Here is a 16,229-nt window from a genome sequence, read left to right as displayed (position 1 = left end):
TACAAAGAGGTCTCCCCTGAGCCTGCTCCAAGCTAAACACCCCCAGCTCCCTCAGCTGCTCCTCACAGGACTTGTGCTCCAGACCCTTGCCCAGCTCCGTTGCCCTTCTCTGGACATGCTCCATCCAGCACCTCAATGTCCTTGCAGTGAGGAGCCCAAATATGAACACAAGATTTGAGGTGCTGGGTACAGGGGGATAACCACTTCCCTGGTCCTGCTGGCCACACTATTGCTGATACAGGCCAGGAAGCCATTGGCCTTCTTGGTCACTGAAGAGGTGAATAATGTACATTGCAGTTATCTCCCAGAAAACAAGTACCTAATTTACTGGCTTGTTGAGAAGGGTCTCTTTTTACCATGCTTTTGCATTCATATTTATGGAAAAGAGGGACTTTTAATAAGCCTCATGAGGTGGCCCTCATAAGAATTCACCTTCCCATTCCAGTTCAAATTTCCTTAGCAAATGTGTACAAGTATATAGGTTTTGAAGATAGGTAAACTGCAGAAACTTCCCAGAATAATTTATGGTACCTTTCCAAGACAGGAACTTGCAGGCCAGTGCTTTGCATTAACAGTCAAAAGTTACTTTTGACTTTCCCTCTATTACCCTTTCCTGCTAGGATGCTTTCTGGTAAGGGCCTGGCATGGAAGGATAGCATATCTTACCAAAACAATTGCTGTAAGCAGGTGTGGCTGGGGTACCAAACATGAAAGTGTTTCTGAACCCTGTCTTGCCTTCTTCTTCCATAAAATTGTTGAGTGGCTGCAGGCTCAGCATGTTTTGTGTCATAGTGGCTGTGGTGGGTCAAACAATCTTTGGTCTGATGAAAGTTTCTCACTAATGCAGCCATGCAAGACTGTCTAAAGTTTCTGTCATTTTTATGAAACTAAAATTCCTCTGGTTTTATAAAAATCAGTGATTTGTGTTTAAATTTCAACTAGATGGATTATTGTATACTCAAATACAAGCATTTTCTATGGTCAGACAAAAATAAGAGGAAATGGGCTAAAAGTGTCGTATGTCTTAAAGACACATGCTCTTGCTTGGAAAGCCTAAATTTTGATCCACTGAGATTTTTTCCTAAATAGGTAGCATGAAGATGCAATTAGTCAGTTTTTTTTTAAAGAAAAAGTAAACTTAGCATGCAGAATACAAATCTACTGAAATGAGAAAGACAACTAGCAGCTCTTTCTAAATTTATCAGTGATAAAATAAGAGAGAGAAATTGAGAAATAGTAAAAGAGTACAACTCACTAAATCAAGTAAGATCAGCCAGATGCACATAAATTATAGCTTAAAGAACAAACACAGAATTGGGCATCACAAAATTATTATTTTTTTTTTTAGAAATGTAGTCTCTGGAATTTTTTGAGTATGATCTTGAGTCTGCTGCAGACATTTTGTTCTACATTTTGAACAAGTAAGTATTTTATATATCCTTTAAATAGGTTTTGTTTTATTTTGCTGTTGTAGAAAAGATACTGTTTTCCTTTATGAAAGCTTGTTCACCAAGGAATAAAGGATTGCATTGTGAGATAAACTGGGCCAGTTTGGGATTATACTTTTGTCATACTTGTGCTAATGGGGGTGGGATTGCCCAGGCACAGAAGTGGTAGGAAGCTGAGGTAGACTCCTGTTTTGACTGTGACTCAGACAGCTCTTGGAGCCTCGCCCTATACCTGCTTCATCACCTCAGCATTTTACTGTTGGAACATCCTCCATCTTGAAAAGCTACTAAGCTACTAGAAGCACTGACAATGTTGCTCTTTGTCTTCATCATTGATAGACTGTGTCACTTGCAGATAAATCAGAATACCTGTCTGCTAGATATTTTATGGTGAGATTTTCTGGAAGACAGTGGATATGGCCATTTACACCCAAAAAGAACTTGGCCAAATACAGTGTCTTTTTCCTTGTGCATCTCCAGACTACTTGCTGGTGAGATATTATGAGGAGCAGAAAAGGCCTTGATGCTAAGTGTTACTCAGCAGTAACTAAAAGATCGCTGTGTTACCAAAACTTTTTCTAGCATTCATCCAAAACATTGTCCCCATACCAGCTACCATGAAGAAATCTAGCTCTACTCCTGCCCAAACTAGAACATTTTCCACTAGTTATTCTGTATCATTTATGTCATATTAAGATCCCACCTTATCAAACACCTGCTTCCCCTTAAAATGTTTGTGAAAAGTCCATAATTATCCGCAAAATGCTCACTGTGTTTATTTGTTGTTTGACTTTGTGCTCCATCTTTTATGGTGGTCACTCAGGATTGAAAAAGTAGTATGTTGCATGGAGTCATTTGGCACCAAAGGCAGCACACTACGAAAGTGTCTGCAAAGGAGACAGAGGAGTCCTACAACTTTATTTTATAAAGGGAAAGAGTCCATTGGGGCATACCCCCATCCAGTTTCTCTCTAGAGGTTTTAGAGGATGAAGCCTCCTTTTATCCTAAATTCTCAGCTGCATGTTGCTGTCTTCCTATCCCCATTGGCTGAGGAGCTACAAAGGCACAGGTTCCCTCCCTTGAACCTGTCATTTTCCTCCAAAATTCAGAATTTCAGGTTTTCTGGGTTCTGCAGTACACTTGGTCTGGACCCATTTCTCTATTACTGTAAAATTCAAGAGTCAGTCTGTCTGGGTTATGTAACAAACCTGCTGCTTGAAGTTGGTAGAGGCATTGAGACCCATTTCAAAGACATTAACACCCATATCCTCAGCCATCAAATTGTTTGTAAAGACATTACCACACATCTTTCCCTGTCAACTGCTTCTTATGATATTCATCCTTCATTGTATTCATTCCTTCATCATCCTTCAAGTAGTTTCTGCTGTGGGGTTTTCTGTAACACACAGCTCAAATCATGTTTTACAACAATTTAAAAGTACATCCATTAAATTTTCCAGCCCTAATCCCTTTGGACTAGGCTGTAAATTTTAATATGACATTGAATTCCTGCTCTTGTCTCTAGCTTTACTAGCAGCAAGAAGTTTGTGCTATAATACTTTCAATAGGTTGCAGCCATAGCAGTGGTGATATCCAGTATTGAGTAACACTGCCATCTTACAACTCAAATAGTGAATTATTTTCACTCAGGATTAAATCACCTTGAGGTGCACATTGCACTTGCCCATCTTACTGCATTTACCAAGTCCAACCAAGTCCCTGAGCAAAAGCTCAGGGTTTATGAATAGGTTTACCCTTTCCTGAAGAAGGAATAACTGTTTCTTTTAGTCAGTTTCTCTTATGTACTGTTTGGATCTTTTCTTCTTCCACAGTGCACAGAGACCTTGATTCAACAGGGCCAGGTCAAGTGGCAGATGCTCTAATATTAACTAGCCAAGTGGCTTCTGTTAAATATATTTCACAATGCTTGAATGTATGTCCTGGTTACTGGAGAAGAATTCCAGTTCAGCTCTATGTGGGTGTTATCAAATTGAGTATTCTACTGCCCTCTACACCATTTCTGACAAACTGTTAGTGATTGGTCATTTTCAGTAGATGCCCATTAGATGCCCAGCTGACACATCAGGCCACAAGCTGGGTGTTAAATGAGATAAGGGAGAAGAGCCAAACCCTGTGAGAAGGGGAGTGTTTCTTTTTTTTCACAAATGACTGTGCAGTGCTAACTCCTTCTGGGGAAACACCAGCACAGTCCCACCGATCCTGAAGGCGTCATCTCTGCCGATGGGCCATAGTGGACTCAATGGCACCACCACAATAACGGATAACTGTATGTTCTGGTTTGAAAGCAAAACCAGTGAGAGACTCAAAGAAATACAATTTATTGGGAAAAGGGGAAAAAAAATACAAAAATACATGCAATGATACAAAAGGAAGACCACTGACAAAGTCAGAATACAACCTGACTCCCTTTGGCCAATGTGCTGGTAGCAGTCCAAATTGGAGTGGCTGCAGTCTTCCTGGAGTGGCAGATGTGGTTGCTGTGTCTTCTTGGAAAGCTGTGGAAAGGCTGCCTCTCTGTCTAGAAATCCCTGGATTTATCCAGTGGGAATGCCTAGCTCCTTCACCTGGGCGGAGCATCTCACAATGGGCTGATGTTATTCTGAGTCACAAGGTGTGTTCTTAATCACCTGTTAAACAGAACTGGCTCCTGGAGAGTGTTATCTCTGAGTCATGTGGCAAGACATTGATGGGCCTACTAACAGGAGATAAGGAAAACTGTCCAGATGCAACTGCTACTCGGATGGTAATAGGAAACATCTTGGTGCTCAGTCTTGGACACTGTACCAACTTAGACCAAAGGATTAGGGACCTTAGGATTCCCAAAAATATCCTATGACTCACAGGATGACATCATTCCCACTGTGCAACTGTCTGCCCTAGAGGATGTGCTGAATACTCTCCCTTGAACCTGACCATATATAACTGGGGACTTTGAACCCCCATCACACCTGGACAGATCCAGATGAGGCCCAGAACTTCCACAGGACCACCAGTTTTGACTGCAACCGTCACTTCAACAGGACTGCAATCACCACTTGATAGGACTGCAACCACCACCTTGGCCAACAGGATGCCAGGTTGTAGTCTGACTTTATGGGTCTAAGCCAGTTTTAATGTGGATTATTGCATTATTGTAATCTTTCTATTAAATTGTAACTCTGATCTGCAATCTCTCTTAAGGTAATTGGGTGGTCTTCATTTCTTCCACTGGTTTACTTTCATACCAGCCCAATGTCCCAGCACCTATTACTCTCAGTGTAGTTTTTAACAGCCATTCAGCTTTCCTGGGTGCGGGGACTGCTGGACTCCAGGACGGTTTGGGTGGGTGGTAATGCAGGATCTCTGAGGCCCGGTCTTTAGAGCATATGGTTTATTGTAAAGGATGAAGGGCCCTGCATAGAGTTGCCAGCCGCAACTCGTGGCAGGCCCAGGGAGAGCGGGGGGAGAGAGAGGGAGAGAGGGAGATGGTGCCAGGTGGGTGTCCCAGCAGGAGGGTCCAAGAGAGAGCGTCCGGTCCCTCGGCCACACCTTATCAGGGGGCTTCAAGGTGGGCTGGGACAGGACTTGGGCCAATGGGGTTACAGACATCGGATACTTCAGGGGAGGGTTACAGGTATGGGATGAACCATACATTGGGGGGTGAGACAGGACATTCCATTTGACCTTAGGATCTATCAGAAAGGGGGGATTACATTATTGTTTTCGGGATGCTCAGTAATGAAGGTTTGGTATTTCAAACCTTGTTTTCATCTCAATATCTGTATTCTCTGATTCTTTTGCCAGGCCCTCATATTTATAGGGCCTTGCTATTTCATCTTCCCCAACACTGTGGGCTGGTGCATGTGATCACCTGGTTGATGTCATGCCCCTTGACCAGGCTACAAATTTGCTTCTGGAATGAGTCCTGTTGTGTGATTTAATTATTTCAGTTACCACCAAAGTTGCTCTTTAAGGCCCAAAACAATAATCCAGGCAGTGGCATGGATCACAGGGTATGTTTCTAACCATTCAATAGTCACTTCCATCACTGTAAGCAGATTACTCTTTCCATGGCAAGTTCATGGTAGTCTGATAGTCTTCCCTGTATTGATAGTTCAGCCATCATCTTCAATATCAAAAAGGTTTTAGCTCCTGGCCTGTTTAATTATCTCACACTCTTTGCATTCATGGATAACCTGTGCAGTGGCATCAGTGATCAAGTCCATGCCTTGATCATGGGCCCATTTGTATGTTTCTTCTCTTTGTACATGTTTTGATATATCATATCAGACATATGTGATCGTTCACCCTTATATTCCCAGTCCAGATACATCTGAGTCACTTCCATTTTAGCAGCTTGGTCCTCCTGCTCATTGTTTTGATGTTCTTAAGTGGCAGACTCTTTGCTACATAAACTCTTACATAATGTACTTTTACAACCAGGTTCACTACATGAGCAGCAATAACTCACTGCAATTCAACAGCCCAGAAGGGTTTAATTCTGCTCTGCCACCTGCTATGCTTTCATTGCTATAGCCACCCCTGGAGCATTTGCCATAATTCATGATCAGCACAGAGATAAAGTACTGGTCATTTTTCTTTTTCAGCAGTGTCTAAAGCCAGCTGGAGTGCTTTCTCTTCTGCAGACTGACTCAGTTTACCTTGTCCATCTGCAGTTTCTGCAACTTAATATATATCACAGCAGCTTTCCACCTTTAATATTTTCCTATAACATGACAGGATCTGTCTGTAAACAAGGCTTATTGGTTCATTTTCTGATAACTTATTTTACAGTGGGGTCTCTTAAGCATGAGTCACCTCCTCTAGTGACACTCCAAAATTTTGGCCCTCTGTGCACTCCATGATCACTTCCAGGTTTCCTGGGTGGTTAAGGCTTCCCATGTAAGCTCATTGGATCATCAGTGTGACCCACTTAGTCATGTCACATCAGTTGCGTGATGTGTAGAGGAAAGTCTCCTTTTGAACATTCAGAAGAGCATGGGCAATCAAAATTGCACCAGAAGGTACTGTGCTTCATTACCAACTGGTGGCTCAAATTGCTTTATAGACTACTAGTATTTCTTTTTCAGCTGGAGTGCAATGGCCTTGACATCCTCATCCCTGGCTTCAAAACCCTAGGGGTCAACTGTGAGTCTCTCTGAGAGCTTTCTGCCAGAGCCTCCATGTATGGCCATTAACCATGGCTGAGGTATGAGCACATTTTTAACATCTTGTCCTCTTCAGACTGGCCCCAGTGCTAATGCATGAACTGTCTCCTACTGGATTTGTTCAAAGGCTTAAAAGGCTTACTGCTGCTCAAGACCCCATTCAAAGTTGTTTTTCTTTTGGACCACGTGATAGAGAGGGCTTGTAATCAGACTGTAACCCAGAATATGCATTCTCCAGAAACCCCCAACACCCAAGAGCTTGTATTTCTTTTTTATTAGTTTGTGAAAACATAGCTGCTATTTTATTGATCCATCTATTGAGACATGATGATGCCCATCTTGCCATTTTATTCCTGCAAACTGGATTTCCTGTGCAAGTACTTTGACCTTACCTTGTTTCATAGCAAAACCCACTTTCAAGAGAATTGGCATCAATGTTCTCCCCTTCTCATACTTTTCCTTGTCTGTGTTGCCCCACACAAGAAAGTCACTAATATATTGCATGTCTTCAGGAGCCTCACTTTGAGTCCAGGCTGGATCTATCTGTACCAGCTGGTAGGCCTGTGTTTCTATCCTGGGAGCAGTTGATTCCAAATGTATTGGATACCCCTCCACGTAAAAACAAACTGTGGCTTGCACTCTGCTGTCAAAAGGATCAAGAAAATGGATTAGTGGTGTCAGTGATTGCATATCATTTGGCTGCCTTTGGCCCCAGTTCCTGCTGGAGTTCTAGTATGTCTGATAGGGCACCACACAGTAGCAGTGTGGCATCATTCAAGACATGGCAGTCCACTGTTAGCCTCTACTTTCTGTTACATTTTTGCTCTGACCTAGAGGGACTTATTAAAAAGTGAATGAGTCTTACTGATGACTCCTTGACACTCCAGTCACTGGATCGGGTTATGCATGGGAACCACAGAGTCTTTATTGGTTCATTACTATAGCTGATGCATTGTCCTAACACCTGCTGTTCTCTAACCTGCAGCAACCTCACAATGGAAGGATCCTCTGAATGACCAGGCAAAGTAGACGGCTATTTAATCTTCTCTGTACTCAAGGCAGCTATACCAAAAGCTCACTGGTACCCTTTTGGGTCCTTTTTCTCTCCTGAGGTATTCTATGGCAAGGACAAATTGGTTGTCTGAGCTGGTCAGAATTGTTGCTTGTAAGATAGGGTTGCCTCAGCCTCCAACATAGGCAGTTCTCAGGATCCTTGCATCACTCCAGAATTAGAGACAGATTGTGCCTCTTTGTAACTGGTGGTTTTGCTGTATACTGTACACCAGTGTCCAGTAGAGCTTTAGACTCCTGTGGGGCTGATGTTACAGGCCATCAAATGCATACAGTCCAGTAAAACCAGTTGTCCTCTGCCTGGCTGAAGGCAAAGCCTCTTTGTTCCTGGTTGGGGTCTTTATTGCTTGATTTTTTGGAACTGCAAAATGGAAGTCCCTTAATCAGGGTCAAAAGTACAATCAACCCTTCTACTTGGCTCAACAGACACAGGTACAGTAATTGTTCTGGGTGAATGCTTTTTGGCTGTTGCTTTTCCTTACAGTACCCCTAGTCTCCAAGTAGGTTTAGTGTCCCACTTCCACATGTCCTGTCTCTTTATCATGCAGGAAGAACTACAGGGTTGCATGCTTTGTGTGGTGGTGTGAGTACCTTCTCCCTTGAACAAGAAAAGAATTTTAGAATCCATAGAATCCTTGTATTTGGAAAAGACCTTTCAGATCATCAAGTCTAATTGTTAATCCATACCACTGTGCTCACCACTAAATCATGTTACATCTACATGTATTTTAGATACTTCTGGGGGTGGTCACTCCACCACTTCCCTGGGCAGCCCATTCCAGGGCTGCTACCCTTTCAGTGAAGCAATTTTTCCTGCTATCCAATCTAAACCTCTCCTGGTGCAACTTGAGGCCGTTTCCTCCTGTTGTTACCTGGGAGAGTAAACCAACCTTCATCTGGGTACACCCACTCTCCTTTCAGGCAACTGTAGAGAGTCATAGGGTCTAACCTGACCCTCCTTTTCTCCAGGCTAAAGACCCCCAGCTCCCTCAGCTGCTCAAGTCCTCACAGAACTTGTGCTCTGGACCCTTCATCAGCTCCTTTTCCCTTTCTGGACAAGCTCTAGCACCTCAATGTCTTTCTTGCAGTGAGGGGCCCAAAACTGAATACAGTACTTGAGGTGTGGCATCACCAGTGCCAGTACACAGGGACGATCACTGCCTTGGTCTTGCTAGCCACACTATTTCTGATGCAAGCCATGGTGCCATTGGTCTTCTTGGCCACCTGGGCATGGGCTCGCTCATGTTTAGCTAGCTATTGACCAGGAGCCCCAGATTCTTTTCCACCAGGCAGCTTTCCAGCCTTTCTGCCCCAAGCCTGTAGCAGTGAATATGGTTGTTGTGACCCAAGGGCAGGACCCGGCACTTTGCTTTATTGAACCTTATACAGTTTACCTCAGCCCATGATCCAGCCTGTCCAGATCCTTCTGTAGAGCCTTCCAGCCCTTCAGCAGGTCAGCTGTCTCACCCATCTTGGTGTCAACTGACTGAGGGTGCACCTAATCTCTTCATCCAAATAATTGACAAAGACATTAAATAGGACTGACCCTGACACTGAGCCGTGGGGAGCCCAATAGTGACAGGATGCCAGCTGGATATGACTCACAAACACCCTGTGGGCCCAGCCAGTTTTTAATGCAGTGTACAGTGTACCTATCTAAGACATCAGCCAAGAATGCCTTGGGAAATGGTGTTAAAGTCTTTATTAAAGTCCATAGATAGCCACAGCTCTTCCCTCATCTGAAGTGCATCACCTCTTCATGGAAAGAGATCAGGTTGGTCAAGCTACACCTTAATATGGAGGGAGAGAGAACAAAATCCTGCATGTCCTAGAAGTTAAAACCACTGCTGTCTGCAAAACCCATGCATTTCAAATGGATATCTGCTCACTAGATGGCAGCAGATTCAAAAAATTGCTGAAAAATTACAGCTCAAACCACCCATGAATATGTGATGTAAAGACATGCTTTTGCAGTGAAATGAAAGTGCAGTAATAAAGCATGGTTAAAAACTTAGCTGGTCTGGATAAGGACAATGCATGGTCAGGGGGAAATGGGAGCACAGGCTTCAGACTAGTCTAGTAAGTAGAGTCTTTTGCCACAATTTCTGTACAATCTCTGCTTTGCCTGCCCTCCCAGGCTGCCATTCGTCTGGATCACAAGATTACAGCTAGCATGTGCCGCATCCAAGAGCTCTGAGTCAGTAGAATCTAAGAGAATACATTAGAACAGTTTACCATTCTGAGAAAGACTTTCTTATTCTAATGGTGTTTCTTTACTCTGAAGTACAGAGACTGTATGAGAGGCAGGTGAAACATATTTAGCTAACTATCATGACCTTAAAAAGCTCTAGAAGACCTCTGTATCTGATTTTTTCCTCAGAAGTGAGTCACTTACCTCAGACAGAAGACATGCCTATATCTGTTATAAAATTAAGAATTTGAGAAATAAAAGTCGTGATGAAAAATCTCTTAAATTGAAGGGGTAACACCTTCAGTTCATGTAGGTAGAGTTAGAAGACATATCTGTCCAGTGACATGGATCTATAAACTTCAGTGTAGTTCCAAAGGTTTGTCGATACTACTGTCACAGAATTGCAGAAGGGCTGATTTTGGAGGGGACATCTTGAGATTCCCCAGTCTATAAATCTCTGTCAAGCAGAGTAACTTGGAGCAAGTTACAGAGGAACACATCCAGTTGGATTTTGAGTATCTCAAAGTATTGAGATGCTGTGGCCCCTCTGGGCAATCTGTGTCAGACTTTAACTGCCTTCACAGTAAAAAAATACTTTCAGATGGAAATTAGTATTTTAATTTGTGCTCATGATTACTTGTCCTCTTGGTGGGCATCACTGAATAGAGCCTGGCTCTGTCATCTCTGCACTCTCACATTGTGTACTTATGTACACTGATGAAATACCCTTGATTCTTCCACAGATGAAGAGGCCAGCTCTCTCACCCTCTACCTGTATGAAAGATGCTGCAGTCCCTTCATCATCTTTATGTCCCTCTGTAGGACTGGCTTCAATCTGATCATGCTTCTTTTCGTTTTGAGGAGCCCAGAACTGGGTGGAGCCTCGATATATCTCACCAAGCCTGAGTAGAGGGAAAGGATCACATCAGCCTGCATGTAATGTAATTTCCAGAAGCTGCTGACATGTTTTGCTTCAAATTGTTGATTTGTAGCCAATTTGGTGTGCATAAGACCACCAGTCCCTTCTCTGCAGAGCTGGTTTTCAGCCAGTTCAGAACCCAGCATGTACCTTCGCCAGAAGTTTCTCCCCAGGGTTAAGACTTTGCACTTTTTTAGTTGAACTTCATGAGGTTCCTGTGACCCAGTTGCTCCAGGCTGTCCAGGACCTTCTGGCATATCAGCCTCTCCTCACAGTTTTGTACTGTTTGCAGACTTGGTAAGGGCACACTGTGTACCAGTGTCCCAGTCATTTGTGACAATACCAAACAGTAGTGGCTCCAGTATGAAACCATTGGGCCCACCAGGAAATAACCTCTAACTGGACTGCACCACAGATCACAACCTTCAAGCTACAAGGAGAGACAGCTACACAGGCAAATCCTCCTGATGGAAGTTGCATGTCAAACCTGTGGTGCAGTGGAAAAGGCAAAATGGTTCACGTGCTGGTACAGCCTGCAATTTTTCACCATATGAGTTAAAGGATGCTGGCAAGGGCACTTTGTAATCTGTAGGATTGTAGGACTACAACAAAGCTTCTGCTGGCATAAGCAGACTATGTGATTTTTCCATGCCACTGTGAAGTGTAAACCAGGCTCAACATGTGAAAGGATAATGAAGCCTGTTTGTGATGCTCACTGATGACAGACATTCCAGGATATGCCTGCTCACCCCGTAAAACAGATGTCTCCTACTCTCAGAGCAACCAGGGGATTTTGACAAGATTGCTGACATTATGGAAAATATTAAGCAATAATTCTTTCCATCAACCTAAATCACAGTTCCTCAGTTAGCTAAAAACATTGTAAGTCTTTTATTAAGTGGATAGTTTTACAACCCCCACATGTTTTTTAGTTCCCAGGTTAATGGATTTTTTGAATATTATAATAAATTACAGATCTAGAACATAACAAGTTGCTCATTGTGCAAATTTCTTGTTGTATAGATAGTTTTGTCTTCTCTAATTTACTGTTTATAAGAAGCATTTCCTTGTAAAAAGAATTAAATGCTTTCAGTAAATACAGCCTATGTACATGTACTTACATACATGAGTGTATATATGAATATGTAAACATGAGGAGTCAGATACTCAGTTCTTTAGAACTGATGCATTTCTATTGACTTTAAAACTAGAAAACAACCATGAATCAGCAAACAGTCAGCCAAAGTCCCTTTTACACCTATATTTTCTCAAGTTGCTTGCCTGTAACAACTGGGCAGTAAAACTCAAAGTTGTGCACTCTGTGTAGTCAAAAATATTGATCTTCCTTCAATTCAGTACTTCTGGGATTCAGAGATGGTCCTTAGTTTTTCTAAAATCAGGCTGCCTATGTGTTATCTTCAGACCCATGTGTTATCTTTACGTATTTAAACTGAAAATGCTTGCTTAAGTTTTAAGGTAAACTTGTTAGAGTTGTTCTTTTGTAATATGTGTTGTTAAAAGTGAAAAGCTACAAGCAGATGAGAGAGAATATGGCTTTGTAATATTGTTCTTTCTGGGGGAAGGATTCCCATGTTTTACTTCCAAAAGTCACTTTGAAGCACTGACGATAACAGTTACATGGTAGGACAAGACCCAGCAAATGACTCAGTTCTGGACAGTATCTTTAGTATCTTGTGTAGCTGCACAGTGCAGGTGTATATGAAGAGAGCTGTGTTGGAAGTGGTGCCCGTGGGATCACAGAAGGACCTGTGCTTTATCCTGTTGCACTCAGCCTCTCTGGTGGGACAGCACACAGTGTGTGCCACTACAGCTGTAGCTTCTGTCTCTGGCCACTCCGGATAAACAGGGAAAGATGGGATTTTTGCTGCAGACCTCTTGGAGGATGGATGCCCTCCTTGTGCCTGAGTGGAATGTGGAGGGTTTTAAGTAGTGTCCAGTGTGAACAAGCACTGCTTTCTGCTGAGGCTGTTGGATGCCTGAAAATCTAATGTAAATATCCAAAGTCCCCCAACTCTACCCTGAAAACATTTCAGATTGGGCAAGAGGACATAGCTAAGAAAATTGAAGAAAGCCGGTTTTGGAGGTCACAAGTCCACAGAATAAGCTGAATTGTAAGGGTCTCACAAGAATCATCAGGTCCAGCTCCTGGCCCTGCACAGCACTATCCCCAAGAGTCACACCATGTACCTGGTAACATTTTCTGAACACTTCTTGAACTCTGTCAGGCTGGTATTCTGACTGCTTCCCTGGGGCCTGTTCCAGTGCCCAACCACACTCTGGGTGAAGAACCTTTTTTCTAATATCCAACTTAATCCTCCCCAGGTATGGGTTTGGGCCACTCTTTTGGGTCCTGTCACTGGTCAACACAGAGGAGAGATCAGTGCCTGCCCCTCCTCTTTCCTTCCTGATGGAAACTTCCTGAGGAAGTTGTAACTGCAATGAGTCTATTCTCAGTTTCCTCTTCTCCAGGCTCAACAGATAAAGTGGCCTCGGCTTCCTCTCAAGGCCTTTCACCATCTTTGTTGCCGTCCTTTGGACACTCTCTAATAGTTTACTCTCTTTCTTATATTGTGGTGCCCAGAACTTCCCCCAGCACTTGAGGTGAGGCTGCCCCAGCTCAGAGCAGATCAGAACAATCCTCTCCCTTGCCTGGCTGGCCTGATGCACCCCAGGACAGGGTTGGCCCTCCTGGCTGCCAGGGCACTGCTGACCCATGTTCAACTTGCCATCAGGTGCCTTTCCATGGCACTGCTTACAGCATCTCATTTCCCAGTCCATACATCCAGGGTTGCCCTGAAGCCATACGCGGAATAAATAAATAGACTCCACAACCTGGGGTAGTTATGAAGTGGGTATGTATTGTCAGCACCCAACACAAGTGAGATAGCTCTCCAAAACTTGTGCCCTGAGCCTCAGTCTGACCCACACCTTTATTCCCAAAGATGTTCCATATGCAATACATTGCACAAGTTTTTCATGCATATTCAACCCCTGGTCCTGCCTGTCCTCGCCTCTCATGCTAAATAAGTCCACGCCCTTCTGGGCACGCGTGGTTTGCTGTGGTGGTCGTACGGGGGTCTCTCGGTGGTCCTGAGGCTGAAGATTGTGGTCTTCCTCATGACTGAACTTTTGAACCTTTCCTCTCTGCGCGTGTGCTTCCGGTCTTTTGGTGCTTATCTGAGTACATCTGTCAGTCTTGATAGGCTTGGAGACAGAGGAGCTTCTTTATCTGGGTTCTTTGCCTCTTCTGGTATTGTTCTTTATGCAGGAAGTTTCAGAAATTTGCATTTTCCTATGCCCTTTGTACCAGGCAGAGGTTTCTTAACTAAAAGGTTAAAATTCAATACATAACTCTACAAGCTACATTATAAATGCTTAATTCATTTTGTTAACTTAACTCCAAAAATCTCTGTTTCAGCCCCATCCCAGATGCAGGGTCCAGCACTTTCCCCTGTTGAACTTCATGTGGCTGGTGATTGCCCAGACCCCTGATTTGTGGAGGTCTCTCTGCAGGGCCTCTCCCTGCCCTCGAGGGAGTCAACAGCTCCTCCCAGTTTTGTATCATCTGTGAACTTGCTCAGTATCCCTTCCAGTTCTGTGTCCAGGTAATTTATGAAGATGTTGAAGAGCAGAGGGCCGAGGATGGAGCCCTGTGGAACCCTTCCAGTGACAGGTTCCCAGTCTGATGCCACCCCATGCACTGTAACCCTTTGTGCCTGACCCATGACCCAGCTGCTCCCATGATGCGTTTATCCAGATGCGGGCTGCACATTAGGTCCAGAAGGATCCTGTGAGAGACAGTATCAAAATTTTTACTGACTTCCTTTGGTCAGCTGTGTGGGTTTACTAGTCATGAAAGGAAACAAAGTTAATAAGCTAGACTTTCTTCTCATGAAGACATGCTGGCTGTGACCAGTGACTGTGTTGTCTTTCAGGCATTTTTCAGTACCCCCAGAATAAACTTCTCCATAATTTATCAGGCACTGGAGTGAGACTGACAGCTCTGTCATTTCCTGGGTCCTCCTTGCCCTTCTTGAAAATCAGGGCAGTGTTCTCCAGCTTCCAGTCATTTGGGACCTCTCTGGTTTCCCAAGACCACTCAAAAATCATCCAGAGAGGTTTTGCAATTGCATCAGCCAGCTCTTTGAGAACTCTTGGATGAATTTCAACAGGGCCCATAGATTTGTAGGGATCCAACTGGAGCAGGACATCCTGCACGATTTCAGGGTTGACTGGGAGTTCATCATTCTTGCAGTTATGGTCCTCCATCTCAGGGCACTGAGACCCCCCCTTAGTCTGTGTCTTGGTTCAAAAGACAGGTGTCTGCCAAGGAAGGCAGGAATCTTTCCATTCCATCTTGGAATGATGATCCCCTCCCTCCAAATTGTTATTATAATTTCAAAATTACGGGGCTTCCAGGTAAAAATATGGGAAAAGGAATAACAGTTCTTTACTAGAAAATTTATATGTATGTATGTAAGAAGACAGAGCAAGCAACAACAACGACAAAGCAATAAAAGAAATTCCCACATGTACATTGTGGGTATCCTAGTAAAGGCAACTGCTGATGTTCCAGTCAATCAGGCAGGGACCCTCTCTCTGGATAGAGAGATGGAGCAAGGGGGGCAGTCTTCCCCTGAAACACTCATGCCAATGGTGAGCATCTCCCGGCAATGGCAGATGCTGGAAAGTCACAGCCAACTAGCAGCTCCTGCAAGCAGTAGGACAGGCAGCAAGCACCGAGCCCCTGAGCAGGAGCAGTCAAGCACCCAGAACCACAACCATCTCCCCACCAAGCTGGGCAAAGACTGCCTACCCCCACCAGAGAACTGCATCAATTTTCTCCCTGAAGTGGCAAGCAGCATCTCTCTTTTCTTCCTATGTCACTTGACCTTGATTCCACTGGGCACACACCTTCCTTTTTTGCCATATTTCCGAGAGAACATTCTTGCTTAGCCAAGCTGGTTCTCTGCCTCTCCAGCTTGACCGGTTACAGTTGGGGATGGCTCTTAAAAGAGGTGATGTTTAAGAAGTGACCAGTACTGATGGATGTCAACACTTCAAAAACATTTTCCCCTGGGACCTGATTACTAATTCCCTGGGCAACCTGAAGTCTGCTCTCCTCATGTCCAGAGTTAAGGGTTTGCTGGCACTCTAGGTTCTCTCAACACAGATTTTAAACTCAATCACTTCATGGTGTCTGTGGCCAAGATGTCTGTCAATCGTCACTTCACTTATGAGATCCACTCTCTTAACAAGCAGTAGGTCAAGGAATAAAGAGAACTACTGAATAAGGTAACATCTTTGGACTAGTTTCCCCTTGCAAGTATATGTATCCTTAAGAGGGCAGTAGACATAAGGAAATGCAGGTTTAGTTCCAGTCAGCCTTAACTACATAATTTTGGCATTTA

At 43.8% G+C, this 16,229-nt stretch overlaps 1 long non-coding RNA gene across 1 annotated transcript; it reads left to right on the top strand.

Moving 5' to 3' along the window:
* Positions 1-185: 185 nt before the first annotated feature.
* On the top strand, positions 186-10,853 carry LOC128821875 (uncharacterized). Its single transcript, XR_008441259.1, has 3 exons — positions 186-277; positions 1,349-1,421; positions 10,622-10,853. It is a non-coding gene; the product is annotated as an uncharacterized LOC128821875 (long non-coding RNA).
* Positions 10,854-16,229: the final 5,376 nt, after the last annotated feature.

This window comes from Vidua macroura, chromosome Z, assembly GCF_024509145.1.
Source record: "Vidua macroura isolate BioBank_ID:100142 chromosome Z, ASM2450914v1, whole genome shotgun sequence".
NCBI classification, from domain to species: domain Eukaryota; kingdom Metazoa; phylum Chordata; class Aves; order Passeriformes; family Viduidae; genus Vidua; species Vidua macroura.
This window is presented reverse-complemented; position numbering and strand designations above follow the sequence as displayed.